This window comes from Bufo gargarizans, chromosome 6, assembly GCF_014858855.1.
Source record: "Bufo gargarizans isolate SCDJY-AF-19 chromosome 6, ASM1485885v1, whole genome shotgun sequence".
Lineage (NCBI taxonomy): Eukaryota > Metazoa > Chordata > Amphibia > Anura > Bufonidae > Bufo > Bufo gargarizans.
In genome coordinates, this window is record NC_058085.1 from 119,508,780 (window position 1) to 119,529,190 (window position 20,411).

The following is a 20,411-nucleotide window of genomic DNA, read 5'->3' on the forward strand; positions in this document are numbered from 1 at the left end:
GTTATGGATCCCAGTGGGAGATTAAAGTGGAGGTCACACGTCTATTTCTGATCTGTAATGTCGTGGAAGGAAACTATAGTATTGTTTAATACTTCTTATTATGCCGCCCCCCCCCCCCCAAAAAAAAATAAATTATACTGTGTTCTATAGCTAAAGGTTTTGATTGGTGGGTGTTGAGACCCCTACTGATCACTAATTCAACGGAATTGAGATGGGGCCACAGACTTTCTATTGAGCTATTGACACTAAGCTAAAAATAATCATGGCCGGCAGGACCCAAAAGTCCATGGCACCTAGAAGATGGACCTCAGCACATATTTATGGCATAAGGCCTCATGCACACGACTGTATGTATTTTGCGGTCCGCAAAAAATACGGATAACGTCCGTGTGCATTCCATATTTTGCGGAACAGAACTGTTGGCCCCTAATAGAACAGTACTATCCTCGTCCGTAATACAGACAATGATAGGACATGTTCTATTTTTTTACGTAACGGAAATACGGACATACGGAAACGGAATGCACACGGAGTACCTTCCGTTTTTTTTGCTGACCCATTGAAATGAATGGTTCCATATATGGTCCGCAAAAAAACGGAATGGACACAGAAAGGAAATACGTTTGTGTGCATGTTTCCAGAGGCCTCTTGCACACAGCCTTTGTGGGTCTGTTCTGTGCATTGGGGACCGCAATTTGCGATCCCCAATGCACGGGCAGCATCCGTGCGGAGGCCGGGACGGATCGAGAGCCATTCAACTTGAATGGGTCCGTGATACGTCTGCACCGCAAAGAAATTGAACAAATTCAATTTTTTTTCGGTGCAGAGGCGCGGACAGAAACACCACAGAAGCACTCTGTAGTGCTTCCGTGGGGGTTCCGATCCGTGCTTCCGTTCCAGATTCAAGTGAATGGGTCTGCATCCGTGATGCGGAGTGCACATGGACCGGTGCCCGTGTATTGCAGACCCGCCGTATGTGGGCCGCAATTCGGCACGTGAACACAACGTTCGTGTGCAAGAGGCCTAACTCAGAGAGAAGGAGGCCTATGCTTACTGCTATTATACTGCACTATCTTATTTTTAAATTAAACATGGTTCACAAATTATCCCTTTTTGGTGGCAGATGCCTTCTTCTCTGTCTTCTGACCTGTAAAATGGTGGGCAGCATTTTGAGAGATTTGTCCAAATTGAATCACAACAGATTCGGATTCTGCTAGATTCTGAATATTTGGGAAATACAATGGGAATAACTATTTATTTAGAATCGATTCTCTCATCTCAAATAGTGACTCAAATAGTGGAACTTTTGAAAAGTGAAAAAGTCCCCAAAAAAGTCCCAAACGCTAAAACTGCGCACAAATTTGCGACTTTTTTCTGCTCTGCACTATGCTCGCTGGTTTTCTGAAAGTGGGCGTGTTTTCTTATGTAAATGAATCTCTAGACAGATTTACTATTGGGACTATTTAAAAAGTCGCAAAAAAGTCGCAATTTCACTCCAGTGAGGACCATGCCTATCTTATGAGACTTTTTAATAGAACAAGCGACTTTTTCATAAAAACATGCAACTTTTTCGTAAAGATGTGCGACTTTTGTAAAGCTGCTTACTGACGGATAAACTGCTACCGTCAAACCACATTTATTACAGTCTTAAAGGGCCGATCATAAATCTGACTTGGCTAAAACTGACGTTAGCCATATGTTAAAGTGGAGTGAGCTGTCAGAGTCATGATAAATCTGGCCCAATGGCCCAGAGATACTAATGTGTCTGTGCCAAAAATCTGTCTAGAAGTTGTCCCAGATTGATGGAAATTACAGCAACCAGGGTCTCTACACTTTTGTTTCCTGACTGTGCTTCAAATGGGCAGGGAATATTGGAAAGGGGGCAGAGCTTCATTTGAAAGGGGCATGGCCTGTGAGCCACAATTGTCGCATAAAATTCAGTTTTAAAGTAAGCCGACCAATAGTTGGTACCTCTGCACCACATTTATCATCCAGCCTGAGCCCCTGTGATAAATGTGGGACAGGTCTAGACACCCCGTCTAAGCTTACACCGTCTTTAGCAGGGATCAGCAACCTTTTAGGCACTCGAGCTGTTGTGAAACTACAGTTCCCAGCATGCTCCATTCACTTCTATAGGAGTTCTGAGAAGAGCAGAGCGAGAATAGATGCTGGGAGTTGTAGTTTCGCAATAGCTGCAGTGACGGATGTTGCCTACACCTGATCTTTAGGATTAGTAAATCTGGGCCATTGTGATGATATCCCTACTATTTAAAACTAAGATTAATATTACCCTATAGGGTTATTCCTATCTTTGCGTTTGATTGCCAAGATCGGAATAACCCTCGTAAGCGGCGGCCAGGGGACAAGTTGCCAATCTGTTTCGTTCATACCAGATTTCTTGGTGCTGATGTCATTCCTTCTTGAGTGCTGCCATTGTAATTTTCACAGTGCCATATTATGCCACATAACAGCGAGTTGATTTCAGAACGGCCTTTTGTTGATGTGGATCAAGGGCGTGGACCCTGCCCGTTTACTACTGTTGGGCAGTGCTGTGTGTGGCACTATTGCTGGCACTCTCGCCCCATGTATACAGTTGTCTGCATCTACAAGGAAGTTAATAAAGCTCCCATCGGACAGGGAGTGGCTCAGCCTTTTAAACTTGGAAACCGGTTTTACCAATATAACGTGACAGGTTAATATGAGGACTCAATTATAAACATGAGCTCACACATGCCCAAATTTCCTGATGCTGCCTCCAGCTCCCTGTCGCCATTACAGAAGGAGAAAGTATGTTGCTATCATTTTGCTAATTGTGTACTGGCAAATGAATTGTATATTGTATTATGTATTTGCTGTCTTTTTGATTGTCACTTTCCATAGCTGTTATCTCCTATTGTGTATATGTTGGAACACCTTAAGCCATATGGGTTTACACTTATATTGGGGAATAGTATATAGTTTGGGTACAAAAAAAAGCAATAGGTCTGGGCACAGAAAGAAGGCAAACATTAGCTGGGACCAAAATACCTGTTGTCAATAATTATATGCATTGCCAGCCCTTTTAATCAATGTGAGATGCAGGAATGTATCCATAGAAGGTGAAGAGTTAACAGCTTCACCAGGCCCTAGTGTCTAAGGGGGCCCAAGGGCTACTTGAACAGACAACAGATTTTACATTGGGGCCCAGAAGTTACACAGCTGGTGAAAAATGATATGGGATCTCCACGTGGCGACCAGGGGCATAGCCATGGGCGTAGCTATAGGGGGTGCAGAGGTAGCAGTCGCTACTGGGCCCAGGAGCTTGAGGGGGCCCAAAGATCATGGTGCCACATAAGACACTGGCATTATAGAAAGTGAATACTGGTCAATTTACACCTCTGTCTGTAGGGAAGGGGTTAGGTTAAGAATTTGGCATGAGGGGGTGCCCTTTCAATGTTTGCCTCAGGCAGCAGGAAGACTATGTGCTCCCCTGCCCCTTGCCAACAAGCACTGAGGGACGGGGGCCCAAGCTGAACTCTTGCACCAGGGCCCATGAGCTTTTAGCTACTCCCCTGGGCATAGCTAAAGGCTCATGGGCAGAGGTCGCACTACATTTTTTCCAGAAGAGTAAAAATACTCCTCTGACCATTTTTGAGGAGTATTTTTACCCGAGGAGGAGTACGAAATCTGCAGTAATTCAGATACATGATATATAGGCCTACACTTGCTCACATCTCTGTTGCAGATTCTGTCAAAAAGGCCAGACAAGAAAGCCTTATATGAAGGACCCTTTTTTGTCTGGTAAAAAGACAGATCACGAATGGAAACCGAACTGTCTCCATTCTTAGTCGGCAGAGTCTGTTCAGCTTCTTCCCAGTCAGCTAGGCTGGGTTCACAACACGTTTTTTTCATACATTTAATGTACACACAAAAAACTTATATATGTTACCAGACGCCTGAGATAGACGCCATACTGTGGCATCTGTCACCATAGCTGCATTGTAAAAAAAATTATACGTTAGCCTACATGTTTTTTGCTGGACTTTGCAGGATGGAAAAATTTGGTACACTAGGCTTTCCCATCCTGCATATACTTTTTTTTTGTTGGTTTTTACAATGGATCTCCATGGTGCTGGATGCCACAGTATGGAGTCTGTTGTGAACGTATGACAAAAACCCACTTCTGTTATTTTCATTCTTCTGCTCCATTGGATGAGCAGAACAACAGAAATAAATAGCGCTGGTGTGAACGGGGCCTAAGAGGAGGGTATGCAGGCGGACCATTACTGGTCTAACATCAGGCAATTATAGCCGAGTGATAAAGTACAGTCCAATACAGTGGATCTTCCCTGTACTTTACCACTTGACTATAATAGCCTGCCTGCATTCACTGCACGCTGCGCCACATACATCACACGCTGCGCCACATACATCACTACATCACACGCTGCACCACATACATGCGTATGATGTATACATGTATGTGATGTGATGTATACATGTGTGTGATGTGATGTATACATGTGTGTGATGTGATGTATACCTCACACACTGCACCACATATATCACACATATGTATACATGTGTGTGATGTATGTAGTGCAGTGTGATGTATACATGTGTGTGATGTGATGTATACATGTGTGTGATGTATGTGGTGCAGTGTGTGATGTATACATGTGTGTGATATATGTAGTGCAGTGTGATGTATACATGTGTGTGATATATGTAGTGCAGTGTGATGTATACATGTGTGTGATCTATGTAGTGCAGTGTGATCTATGTAGTACAGTATGTGATGTATACATGTGTGTGATGTATGTAGTGCAGTGTGATGTATACGTGTGTGATGTATGTAGTGCAGTATGTGATGTATACATGTATGTGTGATGTATGTAGTACAGTATGTGATGATCACACACTGCGCTACATACATTACACACATCGATACATTACACCCTGCGCTGTCACCTTCTTCTGCAGGTCCATCTTGATGTCTGCGCTGTAGGCTTCAGCTCCCCAGCCGTCATGCCTCTTGGGGTCCTTGCGCAGCCCGCCCGGCACTCCTTGCTTTAGCCACCCCAGGGAGCCAGCCCCTCCTCCTTCCAGCTCCCGCCAGCTTCCCCTGCTGCAGGACGCTGTATCGCTCCGGCACCCGCCCAAACTAACCAATAGCAAAGCTCCTTGCTGTCCAGACCTTTGCTACTGGTTATTGCAGTCACAGCGTGCCCTGCGCTGATAAACAGCAGGGAAAAATCTAAGGCGTATTGGTACGCCTTAGACTTTTTCCAAGCAATAACGCTTGTACAGGCGTTATTGCGACCTCTGCTCATGGGCCCTTGTGCAAGAGTTCAGCTTGGGCCCCCTTCCATGAGTGCTTTGTGGCCAGGGTCAGGGAAGCACATTGTCTTCGTGCTGCTTGAGGCAAAAATTGAAACGGCACCCCCCATGCCAAATTCTTGACCTAACCCCTTCCCTCCAGCCAGAGGTGTAACTTGACCAGCATGCACTTTCTATGATACCGGTGTTTTCTTATGTGACACAAGGGTCTTTGGGCCCCCTCAGGCTCCTGGGCCCGGTAGCGACTGCTACCTCTGCACCCCATATATATGCCCCTGGTGGAGACCCAAAGTGGTCACCCATGACCTGTGTCTTCTGTTACTAAGCAGCAGCTCAAAACCGTTTGTACTTGAGTTTCTCCTTTAAATGTTATAACCTCTATTCAGTATATGTCATACTATGTAGACAGCTTATAGCGAGTGTTACTGATTCATGATGAAATCTGAATAGTGAGAGGATTGTAGAATAGGGTGACGTAGGGTAAAAGAATCTTGTTTTGCACCCTCCGAATATTTGTTCACTCAAGAGTGGAAAAAGCAGTTTGGTTAAAAATTGAAAGAGCCCCAGGCAAATGAAATAAGAGGTGTGACACATACACACTGTGGTGCCTCGTAGCACGACAAACAGAGTTCATAGTGCTCCATGGCTTCCTGTAGCACCATGTACATAGCATAGTGTAAATGCCTCAAATGTTCAGTTTACCATACAATACCCATAACCCTGTTTTTGGAAGTTTACATCTAGGAGAAAAGGCGTGTTTCCCTTGTTCCTCTGAATGTTAGAGAAGTTATCAAACATTTTCAAATATTCTTTTAGGGAGTTCTGATTTAATGGAGGTACTCTGTACAGGATCCTCAATCAACTGCAAATAGTGTATTTGTCTCTGGAGGACCCAACATTTTGATACCTTACAAAGCCAGTTCATTGACTTCACTAGAACCTGTGTAATACTTCTTTTCACCCAATGGTGGTGCTGCAGGGAAACTGAACACCCGCTTCCTGGCTCCCCTAGAGATTACTGCTGATCGATGGAGGCTGCTGCAGTAGGACAACCTTTGATCAGCTTATTGTCAGAAGACCTTGTGAATAATCAAAGATTGTCCTTTTAAATAGTAATTGTCACAGTCTCTAAGAGACTGGCTGCATGTGATGTGATCTGACAGCCTCTCTGGTTTCACTTGCTTCTGTGTTGTTGCTGGGTATGACCACACCTCTGGTCTCAGGTGTAGCTTCAGTGGTCATTCCAACTCCTCTATTTAGTCTGGCCACACCCAGTTTCTTTCCTTTATTTCTTGTTTGTTGTTTTTCACTACCTTTTTGGTATTAGGCCTGAGGGAGTCTCCTGTTCCTTTAGCTGGGAAGGAACAGGTCATCTCTTGTCCTGACACTATTTCCAGGGCACTTTAGGGTCAGATAAGGCCCTAGCTTCCAGCGTGTGAACCATCCTACCATTAAGGTCTGTTCATATTTATAGTAGTCAGGGCTCTGTTTAGGGTTTCACTAGGTGGTGACCTTTGTCCTTTCCTTAGTTTCCAGGCCTAGTACCTTTTCCCTTCCCTCTTGTGGTCGGTGTGGAGTTATCTACCCACACCGCGCTGTGATAGTACTTGCAATCAATGTAGGTTTTTAATTGTTCTGGGGCCTCAGCAAAAAAAAATGCCACAATCTGATTATACAAAATAGATCCATGTTAGCAGAGAAATCTGATCTGTTTGGTGGCATCCTGATTGTCCCCCTGTGGCAGATAGTGGGGAAAACGAGGATTGGGCTTTTGTATTTCAACATGTCTGAGCCCTTTGTTTTGTCATGTGAGATGCAGGGATGTATCTATAGCGGTGGAGAGTTAGCAGCTTTACTTAGCCCTAGTGTCTTGAAGGGTCCCAAAGACTATAAACAGACAACAGATGTTGCATTGTGGCACAGAAGTTGCACCTCCTGTCTCCCTGTGGCAGATATTAGGTAAAATGAGGACCGGGCTTTTGTATTTCAACATGTCTAAGCCCTTCTTGTACCAGAAGATACGAGACAGCCAGTGATATCTCGCAGTAGCATGGATTACCAAGAGAAATACTGCTCCTAGGGCAGTAGGTTTGAGGCTATGTAAGTAAAGAGGGGACTTATCGAATGCCATATGGTACACGGCTTTGAGAATTCGTCTCTGTTCTCATCACACCATACCTTTCAATCAGACATACTGGTATATTTTGGGATTATTGCCCGATGTATATCTCTGACAGAAGGCTTTGACGTAAGCCACCTTACAGCCTCATGTAGCCCAATGACTTTCATTGTAAAACGTATAACGTGTGTTTTTTTCCGTCATATGTCTGCATAGAAAAGCGCAGTCAACTATGCTTTTCTATGCCAACATATACCAAGCCAATAGAGGAAAGAGGACACTATGGTTAATGCAGCACTGTGGATACATTTTACATACATGCCAGCAGCTTTCCCAGCATGTACAGCAATAGTAGGGCTCAAAGGTGATGTGAACAGAGCCTTAACGCTGGGTTCACATCTGAGCGTTTTACAGCGCGTTCCTACGCGCTGTAAAACGCACAACAGGCAAGAACCAATGATTCCCTATGGGAATGGTTCTCACCTGGGCGTTTTACAGCGCGTACGATCGCGCTGTAAAACGCCCGACACTCAAACAAGTGCTTGAGCTTTTTTTTGGGCGTTTGTCGCGCGTTCCCGCACATAGATATTCGGGAACGCGCGACAATGTGTGCACCCCTGTCTCTGTATGCGCGATTGTAAACGCCCGTACAATCGCGCATACAGAGCGCTCGTTTCCGAACGCTCAGGTGTGAACCCAGCCTAAAGGAAATGTGTAATTAAAAAATGAACTATTGTTTAAAGGGAACCTGTCACCGGGATTTTGTGTATAGAGCTGAGGACATGGGTTGCTAGATGGCCACTAGCACATCTGCAATACCCAGTCCCCATAGCTCTGTGTGCTTTTATTGTGTATAAAAACCGATTTGATACATATGCAAATTAACCTGAGATGAGTCCTGTCCCCAACTGCTCTCACATACAGGACTCATCTCAGGTTAATTTGCATATGTATCAAATCGTTTTTGTTTCCACAATAAAAGCACACAGAGCTATGGGGACTGGATATTGCGGATGTTCTAGCGGCCATCCAAAAACCTATGTCCTCAGCTCTATGCACAAAATCCAAGTGACAGGTTCCCTTTAAAGCACAATTTTATGATAAACACGCTTTTAAATGATTTTTGGTGGTTATTTTAAATTTTCCATGTGAGTATCTCTATTTAAACAAAAACTATAAATCCTGCATTTTTGCACTGGCCACTTGGCGGTATACGTCTTAGGCTACTTTCACACTAGCGTTCGATCGGATCCGTTCTGAACGGATCCGATCATATTAATGCAGACGGAGGCTCCGTTCAGAACGGATCCGTCTGCATTAAAATGGCAAAAAAAAAAGCTAAGTGTGAAAATAGCCTCGGACGGATCCGTCCAGACTTTCAATGTAAAGTCAATGGGGGACGGATCCGCTTGAAGATTGAGCCATATTGTGGCATCTTCAAACGGATCCGTCCCCATTGACTTACATTGTAAGTCTGGACGGATCCGCACGCCTCCACACGGCCAGGCGGACACCCGAACGCTGCAAGCAGCGTTCAGCTGTCCGCCTGTCCGTGCGGAGGCGAGCGGAGCGGAGGCTGAACGCCGCCAGACTGATGCAGACTGAGCGGATCCGCATCCATTCAGACTGCATCAGGGCTGGACGGCTGCGTTCGGGTCCGCTCGTGAGCCCCTTCAAACGGAGCTCACGAGCGGACAGCCGAACGCTAGTGTGAAAGCAGCCTTAGTCTGTACAGATCACTTTACTACTTTAGTTGCAGTCTCATTATATCACTTCTGTGTACAGACAACACAGGATCCACCATTCACCACAGGTGATATCACAGCTTATCTACTCTCTCCTGACCTCTGCACAGGTCACAGAGCAGGCCTAGAAAACTCTCCCTTAGAAGTCAATGAGGTCCCCTCCTGACCATTGTGTCTATGGACCATCTTTTTTTTTTCTGCTCTCTAGATCATGTTAAGAACAGATCAGGCAAGATGGCCGCCCCCCATAATCATGTTCAGGAAACAGAATAAATAAATTTACAATCAGAAAATGAAAACAGATTAGTAAAAAGGATATCTGTTGCTATCTGGTTTTAACTGGTAGATAACATTTTTGGTGATACATTTCCTTTAAATGTATTGAGGATGGATAAGCGTCTCAGAAGATATGTGGCATCACAGTGCTGCCGTTGCAGATTACATCTTAGGTCACATAGTTTTAGTGCCTGGGATACTAGATTGTAGTGCCTGGTGCAGGGTCTTCATCGATACAGCAAATAGTCATGCATGAAACGCACAGGTCACTGATTTCAATTGGAACTCTGCAATGCTTCACTACGCCTGTGGTGGTGCTTCTGGGAAATTGAGAATTTGCTGCCTGGTTCCTCCACAGGTGATCACTGGGGGTCACAGCAGTAGGACACCATATGATCTTTTCATTGTTTGAGAGCCCTTATAACAAAAAACAATTGGCCAAAGTGGAACACCCTTTACGGTTCTTAAAGGGAACCTGTAATCAACTTTGTGCTGAGCTCACTGAGGGCAGCATAAAATAGTGACAGAAATGCTGATGTCAGCGGTGTGTCACTTATGAGCTAAAAGTCAGTGGTTGCCGAGAACCAGCATCATAACTGCAGCCCAGGCCTTGAAAAGAGTCAAATCTACCTGAGAAGAGTCCTGCTTATCCATAATCTCCTGCTCTCCTCGCCCACCTGCTGATGACTGGCAGTTCTCTCCTAGAGAGGAAAGGAGAAAACTAGGTAGAAGACTGTCAGTCATCAGCAGGGAGAGCAGGAATTCATGAATAACCAGGACTCTTCTCAGGTGGCCGGGACTCTTTTCTAGGCCCAGTCTACCATGATTGTGATGTTGGTTCTCGTGAACTTCCTACTTTCAACTTTTAAATGACAGACCGCTGAACTCAACTCACCTTTCTCTACTTTATGTTGCCGTTAGTATGGGCAGCACAAAGTTGATGACAGGTTCCCTTTTAAAGGAATGTGTCATCAGAAAACGACCTATTGTTTAAAAATCGTTTTTATGTTTAATTTTTTTTGCGTTTTTGATAGTTATTTTTAATTTTCCATGTCAATATCTATATTTAAACAAAAACCATAAAATCCTGCAGTTTTCGCATTGGCCACTAAGCCTAATAATAGGCACCACTTCTTGGTCTGTACTGATCACTTTACTGCAGTTATCTTCTTATCTGTAATTCTAATCCTGCCTGTAATGATAACCTCTGGGTATAGATAAGACAGGGCCCACCGTTCACAATAGGTGATTGTCCAAAGCGTATCTATTCTTTCCATGTACAATCATCTCTACACAGGTCATAGAGCATGCCCAGAAAACTCTCCCATAGAAGCCAATGAGGTCCCCTCCTGACCATTCTGTCAGGAAATACTGTAGAATAAAAAAAAAAATCTGTAATCAGAAAAAAAAACTGATTAGAAAAAAAAAGATGTGTCACTATCTGGTTTTAAAGGGGTTGTTTCACCCAGGCAGCCCTTCTGAGTGGAGCGTCTGAGCGTTTCATGCTCCGATGCTCCCCTTGCCCTGCACTGCATCGCACAGGACAAGGGCTGTTTTGTTTATATTTTTACACTGTTAGGCGGAGGCTTCCGCCTAGCAGTGTTCCCGGTATATATCGTGCCTTTCAAGGGCTTTTTCAGCAGCTCCAGTGAGGTCACCGGGCTCACTGCTAGGGGGAAGCCTCCGCCTAGCATTCCCATAGTGATACCTAGTACGACACTGGATCTGCTGAAAAAGCCCTTGCCCTGCACGATTCAGCGCAGGGCAAGGGAGAGCATCAGAGCATAAAATGCTCTGATGCTTAACTCAGAGGGGCTGCCTAGGTGAAGAAGGGGATGTGTCTGGGTTTATCTCTGAACCCAGACAACCCCTTTAACTAGCAGATAAAACTTTTGGTGATATATATCCTTTAAGATCCAACAGACCCCAAAAGTCATGCATTAATAAAAGAATGGCTGTCCACCAGAGGACTTGTTGCTGCCTCTTACTATAGATCACGTTATGTGTTTGTTCACCATATGGTGTTATAACCAGACTGATTTCTTGCTTTCAGTGAGTCCATATGGCTCATGTTTGTTCTTCATCCAGTTCAGGATGTCTCATTTCTATAAACTTATTTCTGGCGCAGACAACATCCAGGTTCCAGTGAAGGGGGTCAGAGATCCCTAAAGAAACATTATGCTGGTGTCTTGGCAGTAATACAGGAAGACAGAGGGAAGTTGTTGGGAAAAAAGTCAAACAGATGTCATATAGGTCACTAAAGATATTTCCGGGAGAAAGCCACAGTTTCCTCTCTGCTGGACATGAGCTGATACATGGAGGAAAAAGGCCAGATTTGATTAATCCCTCAGTAGAAAAATGAGAAATGTTGAATAGATTTATTTATATATATATATATATATATATATATATATATAAAAATGAACTCCGCGGCACATCCAAGTCGTGAAAAAGTAAAAGAAATTTTAATCACCAAACATGCGACGTTTCAATCCTCTCAATGGGATTTTTCTCAAGCAATGACGTCATTGCTTGAGAAAAATCCCATTGAGAGGATTGAAACGTCGCATGTTTGGTGATTAAAATTTCTTTTACTTTTTCACGACTTGGATGTGCCGCGGAGTTCATTTTTTTATACCGTTTGGAGGTGGATCGCCGACTCAGCTGCTGGCACTCCGCCAGTACTATTCTGATAGTGGTGCTGCCCACATTCCTTGATTTATATATATATATATATATATATATATATATATATATATGTATATATTCAAAAAAGGATCTAGGTCCTAAGTTGTCAGACTAACCTGATTTGTTTTTATGAGGAAGTGAGTAGAAGCCTGAACAGAGGGGCGGCTGTGGATCTAGTGTTTCTGGATTTTGCAAAGGCTTTTGATACGACGTTTAATAGGTAAAGTAAGGTCTATAGGCTTGGAAAGTATAGTGTTGCGGTCCCTCCAGTGACAGAGGTTAGAAGATCTGAGAGACTGGCTGCACGTTAGATTATCTGACAGCCTATCTGTTTTCACTTGTTGCAGCGTTGTTGTTGGTAATGACCACACCTTTTGTCTCAGGTGTAGCTTTTGGTCATTACTGCTCCTCTATTTAGTCTGGACTCACACTTCATACCATGCGGTTGATATTCTCTGCCTGGAGTTGAAAGAGCTGGTGTGTGGTCCTCATCTGAGTTCCTGCTCATCCATTTTGTGTTGAAAATAAGTGTACTTCTCTTGTTAATTTGTTGCCTCCATTTGCTTGTTGTTTACTAGGCCTCAGGGAGACGCTGGTTCGTTCATCTGGGAAGGAACCAGGCCTGCCTTGAACCTACGGTTTCTCTCCCGGACAGATTTTCAAGGGGAAGTGACAACTTGATTCGGTTCGGGGAGTCGTGAAAATTATATTTTAGACTGCGTCCTAACTCTTCTGGGGACGAGAGTCAAAGAGTGGGTATAATCATTTGTTACTGAAAGGGGACGCTCAATCTTAGGCTTTTTTGTTGCTGACCGGATCACAGTCCCTCCGGTCGGCAGATGAATTTTTCAGAGCTCTAGGTCTTATCTACGATGGCCCAGATCGGATATCCCTGGCCGAGACTAAGTTGTGTGGCTTACGGCAGGGAGAGCGTTCTGTGGAGACCTATTACTCTAAATTTAGGAGATGGGCTACGGATATGGAGTGGAATGATCCAGCTCTCCGTAGTAAATTCTGTCAAGGGTTATCCGAGAGCCTGAAGGACGCGTTGGCATTTCATGAATATCCTGAGTCATTGGAAGCGGCCATGTCCCTTGCTGTATGTATTGATAGATGCCTGAGGGAGAGATCTAAGGTTCCTCACTCTTAGGATGTACTATCATATAAGGTGGCGGCCTCTTCCGACACTTTGGGTAGAGAGACACATGTCTGGTGACGAGCCAATGCAGCTGGGAGGAGCTACTCCTGGTGGGGCATCTGAGAATTTACTTTTGTCATTTGCTGGTAGTACTCAGGTTCTCCTGTCTGCCGAGGTGATGCTAGATTCCCAAACTGTGGGAATTGAAGTGTTTATTGACAGTGGGGCAGGGGTTAAAGGGGTTGTCCGGGTTCAGAGCTGAACCCGGACATACCTCCATTTTCACCCAGGCAGCCCCCCTGACTTGAGCATCGGAGCAGTTCATGTGGGTTCCAGCGGCCGACGTTAATGCTATTCGCCTTGTGAAAGCCTTTCACAGGGCCCATCTGGATAAGGTTGCTCCTGGGTATCCGGAATTCAGCCGTAGAAGGTGGGGGGGGGGGGGGGGTTACTGTCACTGTCCCTTCAGTGGCAGAGGTTAGAAGATCTGAGAGACTGGCTGCATGTTAGGTCATCTGACAGCCTATCTGTTTTCACTTGTTGCAGCGTTGTTGTTGGTAATGACCACACCTTTTGTCTCAGGTGTAGCTTTTGGTCATTACTGCTCCTCTATTTAGTCTGGACTCACACTTCATACCATGCGGTTGATATTCTCTCCCTGGAGTTGAAAGAGCTGGTGTGTGGTCCTCATCTGAGTTCCTGCTCATCCATTTTGTGTTGAAAATAAGTGTATTTCTCTTGTTAATTTGTTGCCTCCATTTGCTTGTTGTTTACTAGGCCTCAGGGAGACGCTGGTTCGTTCATCTGGGAAGGAACCTGTAGTCTCAGACCCTGTCACTAATCCTAGGGCTTTTCAGGTTTACTAGGGCCTCGGTTTCTGGTGTATGAATATTTCCATCTTCAGGGTCTATTCATACTGACAGGAGTCAGGGCTAGGTTTAGGGTTTCTTTAGGTGCTCACCATTTCCCTTTCCCTAGCCTTGATGCTTAGTTCCTGGTCATTTTCCTTCTGGTGTTCCTCCCCTCCCCCTAAACTGTGACATATAGTTTGTAATTGGATTAAAAATTGGTTGAAGAACCGTGTCCAGAGAGTTGTGGTCAATGATTCCTATTCAGAATAGTCCCGGGTTATAAGTGGTGTACCCCAAGGTATACTAAGTGTACTATGCTATGTAGTACTGTACAGTCTATGGAAGATATCTATAAACTACAAGCTGAATTGAACATTCGGAGTAATTGGGCATCAACTTGGCAAATGAGTTTCAATGTGGATAAATGTAAAGTTATGCATCTGGGTAGTAATAATCACTGTGCATCCTATGTCCTAGGTCAGTGATGGCTAACTTTGGCACTCCAGCTGTGGTAAAACTACAACTCCCAAGATGCCCCCCTTGCTTGGCTGCTCTCAGAACTCTATAGAAATAAATGAAGCATGCTGGGAGTCGTAGTTTCACCACAGCTGGAGTGCCAAGGTTAGCCATCACTGTCCTAGGTGATATAACACTGGGAGAGTCACTTATAGAGAAGGATTTGGGTGTTCTTGTAGATAGTAGATTAAATAACAGCACACAATGTCAATCAGCTGTTTCTAAGGCCACCAGGATATTGTCATGCATTTAACGAGGCATGGACTTGCGGGGCAGGGATGTAATATTACCACTTTACAAAGCATTGGTGTGGCCTCATCTGGAATATGCAGTTCAGTTCTGGCCACCAGTCCATAGAAAGGATGCTCTGCAGCTGGTAAAAGTACAGAGGAGAGCGACTAAACTGATAAAGGGCAAGGATGGGCTTAGTTATAAAGTAAGATGAAAATAATTAAATGTATTTAGTCTTGAGAGAAGATGTCTAAGGGGTGTGAGGGGTAGCTTTCTTTCAGGGGATCATCTTTACAAATACCTTCGCAGACAACAGGTTTTCATGTCCCAACTCGTGCGTTATTGCGACACAAGCAGAAACAAATGATACAAAACAAAATGAAAGCCTGCCCAGCTAGGCATTACCTAAACACACTATATCCCTGACTCCCCTAAGTCACCGTTCACACACATGTGAACCCATGCGGCTTTTCCCAGCCTAATGTCCATCAGCCTCCTGGCTATTACCACACCGGTGTCTTTTGGGGGATTGTGGTCTAGTGGTCCGCCCGACGCTGACCATGCGACCCTTATCCCTAGGTGTCAAGGGACCCCCCCAAACCTCAGGCTAATCCTAGCCTCGTAATCTCGTGCTCCCAGCTCAGACCACACACAGAGCTTCTGTACAACACAAGACACACCCCTCTCACTTTGAGGACAGCTTTAGGCCGAATGCACGGCCGTGAGTGGTCCGTGGCAACACGGCCTGGATTCCTGCTGAGAGCAGGAGCGCACAGCGTCATTGGTTGCTATGACGCCGTGCGCTTCATGCCGCCGCTGCACTAAAGTAATACACTCGTACGAGTGTATCACTGTAGTGCAGCGGCAGCATGAAGCGCACGGCGTCATAGCAACCAATGACGCCGTGCGCTCCTGCTCTCAGCAGGAATCTAGGCCGTGTTACCACGGACCGCTCACGGCCATGAAACATGGCTGTGTGCATTTGGCCTTATGCTCCGTTGATTGTGGCACCTGTTGCTGCCTCAGGCCTGACCACTGATGGGAAAGAGATGGATAAGGGCTCGTTCACACGAACGTGTGCTGCCCGTTGCCGTTTTGCGAATGTGCAATACACAGGCACCGTTCCGTGGCCATTCCGCATCACAGATGGGGACCCATTCACTTCACTGGGTCCGCAAATCCGGAGATGCGGAACGGAACACTAAGGAAGTACTACGGAGTGCATTCTGGGGTTCCATTCCGTGCTTCCGCACTGCAAAAAGATAGAACTTGCTCTATTTTTTTGCTTAATGGAAGGATCGTGGACCCATTTGAGTGAATGGGTCTGCGATCCCCATGCGCCTGCCCCACGGACGGTGGCCGTGCATTGCGGACTGCAATTTGCGGACCACAACTCGGGCTTCACATGTTCGTGTGAATGAGCCCTTATCCTGCCATTCCTCTCTCCTAACAGCCATGAGGCCTGTCACTGTCTCACAGGGAGGACATGATTAACCTATACAAATATATAAATGGGCCATGCAAAAAATACAGTGAAAAACTGTTCCATGTCAAATGCCCTAAAAAGACAAGGGGCACTGCCTCCGACTGGAGAAGGAAAAGTTCAGTCTCCAGAAGCTTCAACGTTTCTTTAGGCCTCATGCACACAACCGTTTTTTTTTAAGGTCCGCAAAAATGGGGTCCGTAGGTCCGTGATCCGTGACCGTTTTTTCGTCCGTGGGTCTTCCTTGATTTTTGGAGAATCCACGGACATGAAAAATGAAAAAAAAAATCTAAGTCAAGTTTGCCATTGAAATGACAGGAAAAAACGGACACGGATCACGGACGCGGATGACAATCTTGTGTGCATTTGTGTTTTTTCACGGACCCATTGACTTGAATGGGTCCGTGAACCGTTGGCCGTGAAAAAAATAGGACAGGTCATATTTTTTTCACGGCCAGGAAACACGGATCACGGATGCGGCTGCCAAACGGTGCATTTTCCGATTTTTCCATGGACCCATTGAAAGTCAATAGTCCGCGAAAAAAACGGAAAACGGCACAACGGCCACGGATGCACACAACGGTCGTGTGCATGAGGCCTTACTGTAAGAACTGTGAATCTGTGGAATAGACTTCCTCAGGACAAGGTGACAGCAGGAACAGGGGACAGTTTAAAAAAAGGTTTAGATGAATCCTTAAAAGTAAATGACATTAAGGCCTCATGCATATGACCATTGTGTGTTTTGCGGTCCGCAAATTGCAGATCCGCAAAACACGGACAGCCATTGATATAACTGCCTATACTTGTCCGCAAAACTGCCAAGAATAGGATAGGTTATTTTATTTTTTTGCGGACCACGGAACCACGGAGTGCTGTCTGCATCTTTTGTGGCCCCATTGAAGTGAATGGGTCCGCTTCCAAGCCGCAAAAACTGCGGCTCGGACCAACACAACTGTTCTGTGCATGAGGCCTAATGCTTATGAAAATGTGTAGAAATCGGAGTCTCACTTCCTTCTGGGATTTCCCATATTAACTACAATATGTAACTAATATACGGTATATATGCACAAAATCACCTGCAACTTACGTTGCCAGTTGTGCTCCAGCCTTATCACGTGACTTTCCTATAGCTACTGATATTCTTACCAGTCCTCTTTAAAGGGCATCTGTCAGCAGATTTGTACCTATAAAACTGGCTGACCTGTAACATGTGCGCTTGGCAGCTGAATGATGTTCATATGTGCCCGTATTGCTGAGAAAAATTATCTTTTAATATATGTAAAAGAGCCTCTAGGAGCAATGGGGGTGTTGCCGTTACACCTAGAGGCTCTGCTCTCTCTGCATCTACACACTCTGCATCTCTGCACTTTGATTGACTTTATGAGAAGTCACGGCCAGGTGTGATCAGGTTTACACTACCTGGTCCTGTCAGAGGGCACAGCAGTTGCAGAGAGAGCAGAGCCTCTAGATGTAACAGCAACTCCCCCATTGCTCCTAGAGGCTCATTTGCATATATTAAAACACCATTTTTCTTAGCAATGCGGACACATATGAACATGGGACCAACACAGATGCCTTTAGCTGCCAAGCGCACATGTAACAGGTCAGCCAGTGTCATAGGTACAAATCTGCTGACATATGCCATTTAAAGAGGACCTGTCACCTCTCCTGGCATGTCTTTTAGTAACTACTTGCATTATTCCTACCAGAAATTATGAATGAATTGACAGCAGTCTGGGGATGTCCCTGCGCAGTATGACACTATCCAATCAGTGCTGTCAGTATCGGATTGTGCAGGGATACCCCTCCCATCTGGAAACAACTATCTGGACCTTCATTACAAACGGCTAGCAATTAATTCATAACTTCTAGCAGGAATAATAAAGGGATGGCACATCATACAGTCATAGGGGGTGCAGGTAGTTACTAAAACAGACATGGAGATGTCAGGAGAGGTTACAGGTCCAATTTAAAGTCGCTGTGTGGTTCAAGTCTAAATAAATGAAAAAGCAATCAGAGTTTGTATAGGCAGGGGCATAACTATAGGGGAAGCAGGGGAAGCAGCTGCTTTGGGGCCCTGACCCAGAAGCGGCCCATCCAGGAGTAGGAGAACTAAAAGAGTTTGTCAGGGCCCCCTCAACAGTATTACACAATGAAATTCTATACAGTGACAGTATAGACAGCTGCCGGGCCTGGTCTGAGAGAGCGAATGGGGGCGGCATGAAAGGAAGGGGTTGCGAAAAAATTACTGTGGGAGGGGGGCCCCATTCAAAAATATGCTGTGGGGCCCAGTCATTTCTGTGCATAGGTATAAAATAGTTACCGCGATCTTGGCGGTCAGCCAGATCCCAGTGTAGTGAATTGGGGAGGGGGCATGAAAGCTCTGACTATTATCTTTTCACACTTTGTTCATATCCTGTAAACTCTCAAGGTCCTTTATAGTATTTGTTGTAAAAGTAGACACTGAGCAGACAAAACCAATAATCACATGCAGAGTGCAAGAAACTGAGCGCTTGCACTGAGTGCAATGACATGTTCATCTTCTTTTTTTTTTTGACTGGGTGACTAAAATAATAGACGGTGGAGGTGCAGTAGACATCGCATATCTAGATTTTAGTAAGGCTTTTGACACTGTCCCACACAGAAGACTTATCAATAAACTGCAGTCATTGAGCATGGACTCCCATATTGTTGAGTGGATTAGGCAGTGGCTGAGGGACAGACAACAGAGGGTTGTAGTCAATGGAGAACATTCAAAACAAGGTCATGTTACCAGTGGGGTTCCACAGGGATCTGTACTGGGACCAATTTTGTTTAATATCTTCATAAGTGATATTGCAGAAGGCCTCGATGGTAAGGTTTGTCTTTTTGCTGATGACACAAAGATATGTAACAGGGTTGATGTTCCTGGAGGGAAACGCCAAATGGAAAAGGATTTAGGAAAACTAGAAGAATGGTCAGAACTCTGGCAACTGTAATTTAATGTGGATAAGTGCAAGATAATGCACCTGGGGCGTAAAAACCCAAGGGCAGGATATAGAATATTTGACACAGTCCTGACCTCAGTATCTGAGGAAAGGAATTTAGGAGTAATTATTTCAGAAGACTTAAAGGTGGGAAGACAATGTAATAGAGCAGCAGGAAATGCTAGCAGAATGCTTGGATGTATAGGGAGAGGTATAAGCAGTAGAAAGAGGGAGGTGCTCATGCCGCTGTACAGAACACTGGTGAGACCTCACTTGGAGTATTGTGCGCAGTACTGGAGGCCATATCTCCAGAAGGATATAGATACTCTAGAGAGAGTTCAGAGAAGAGCTACTAAACTAGTACATGGAATGCAGGATAAAACTTACCAGGAAAGGTTAAAGGACCTTAACATGTATAGCTTGGAAGCAGAGACAGAGAGGATATGATAGAAACTGTTAAATACATAAAGGGAATCAACAAGGTAAAAGAGGAGAGAATATTTAAAAGAAGAAAAACTGCTACAAGAGGACACAGTTTTAAATTAGAGGGGCAAAGGTTTAAAAGTAATATAAGGAAGTATTACTTTACTGAGAGAGTAGTGGATGCATGGAATAGCCTTCCTGCAGAAGTGGTAGCGGCAAATACAGTGAAGGAGTTTAAGCATGCATGGGATAGGCATAAGGCAATCCTTCATATAAGATAGGGCCAGGGGCTATTCATAGTATTCAGATATATTGGGCAGACTAGATGGGCCAAATGGTTCTTATCTGCCGACACAGTCTATGTTTCTATGTTTCTATGTTTCCAGGGGTACATGCCAGTGTAGCTTGCCTTACCTATAGATATAACCACCGGGCTCTTAGCAGCTGCCGGCTTCCTATGAGCTTACAGTAGTAGATAAAGAGGTGACTGCACCTCTATAATCATCATTCCATTGTAATGAATGGAGACTTGACTGCAATATCCCCCCTCTCCCCCCAAATGAGCTCTTTACCGCTTGTCACCTTCCTGTGGCGGCTCCATTTCCACTTGTTTCACAGATTCCTAAAGGCTGTATTAGACGATCCCGCGGGTGATT

At 44.9% G+C, this 20,411-nt stretch overlaps 1 protein-coding gene across 1 annotated transcript in view; it reads left to right on the plus strand.

Moving 5' to 3' along the window:
* Positions 1–20,411, plus strand: part of ERBB2 (erb-b2 receptor tyrosine kinase 2) — an 82,749-nt gene that overhangs the window by 30,762 nt on the left and 31,576 nt on the right. The window lies entirely within an intron of this gene.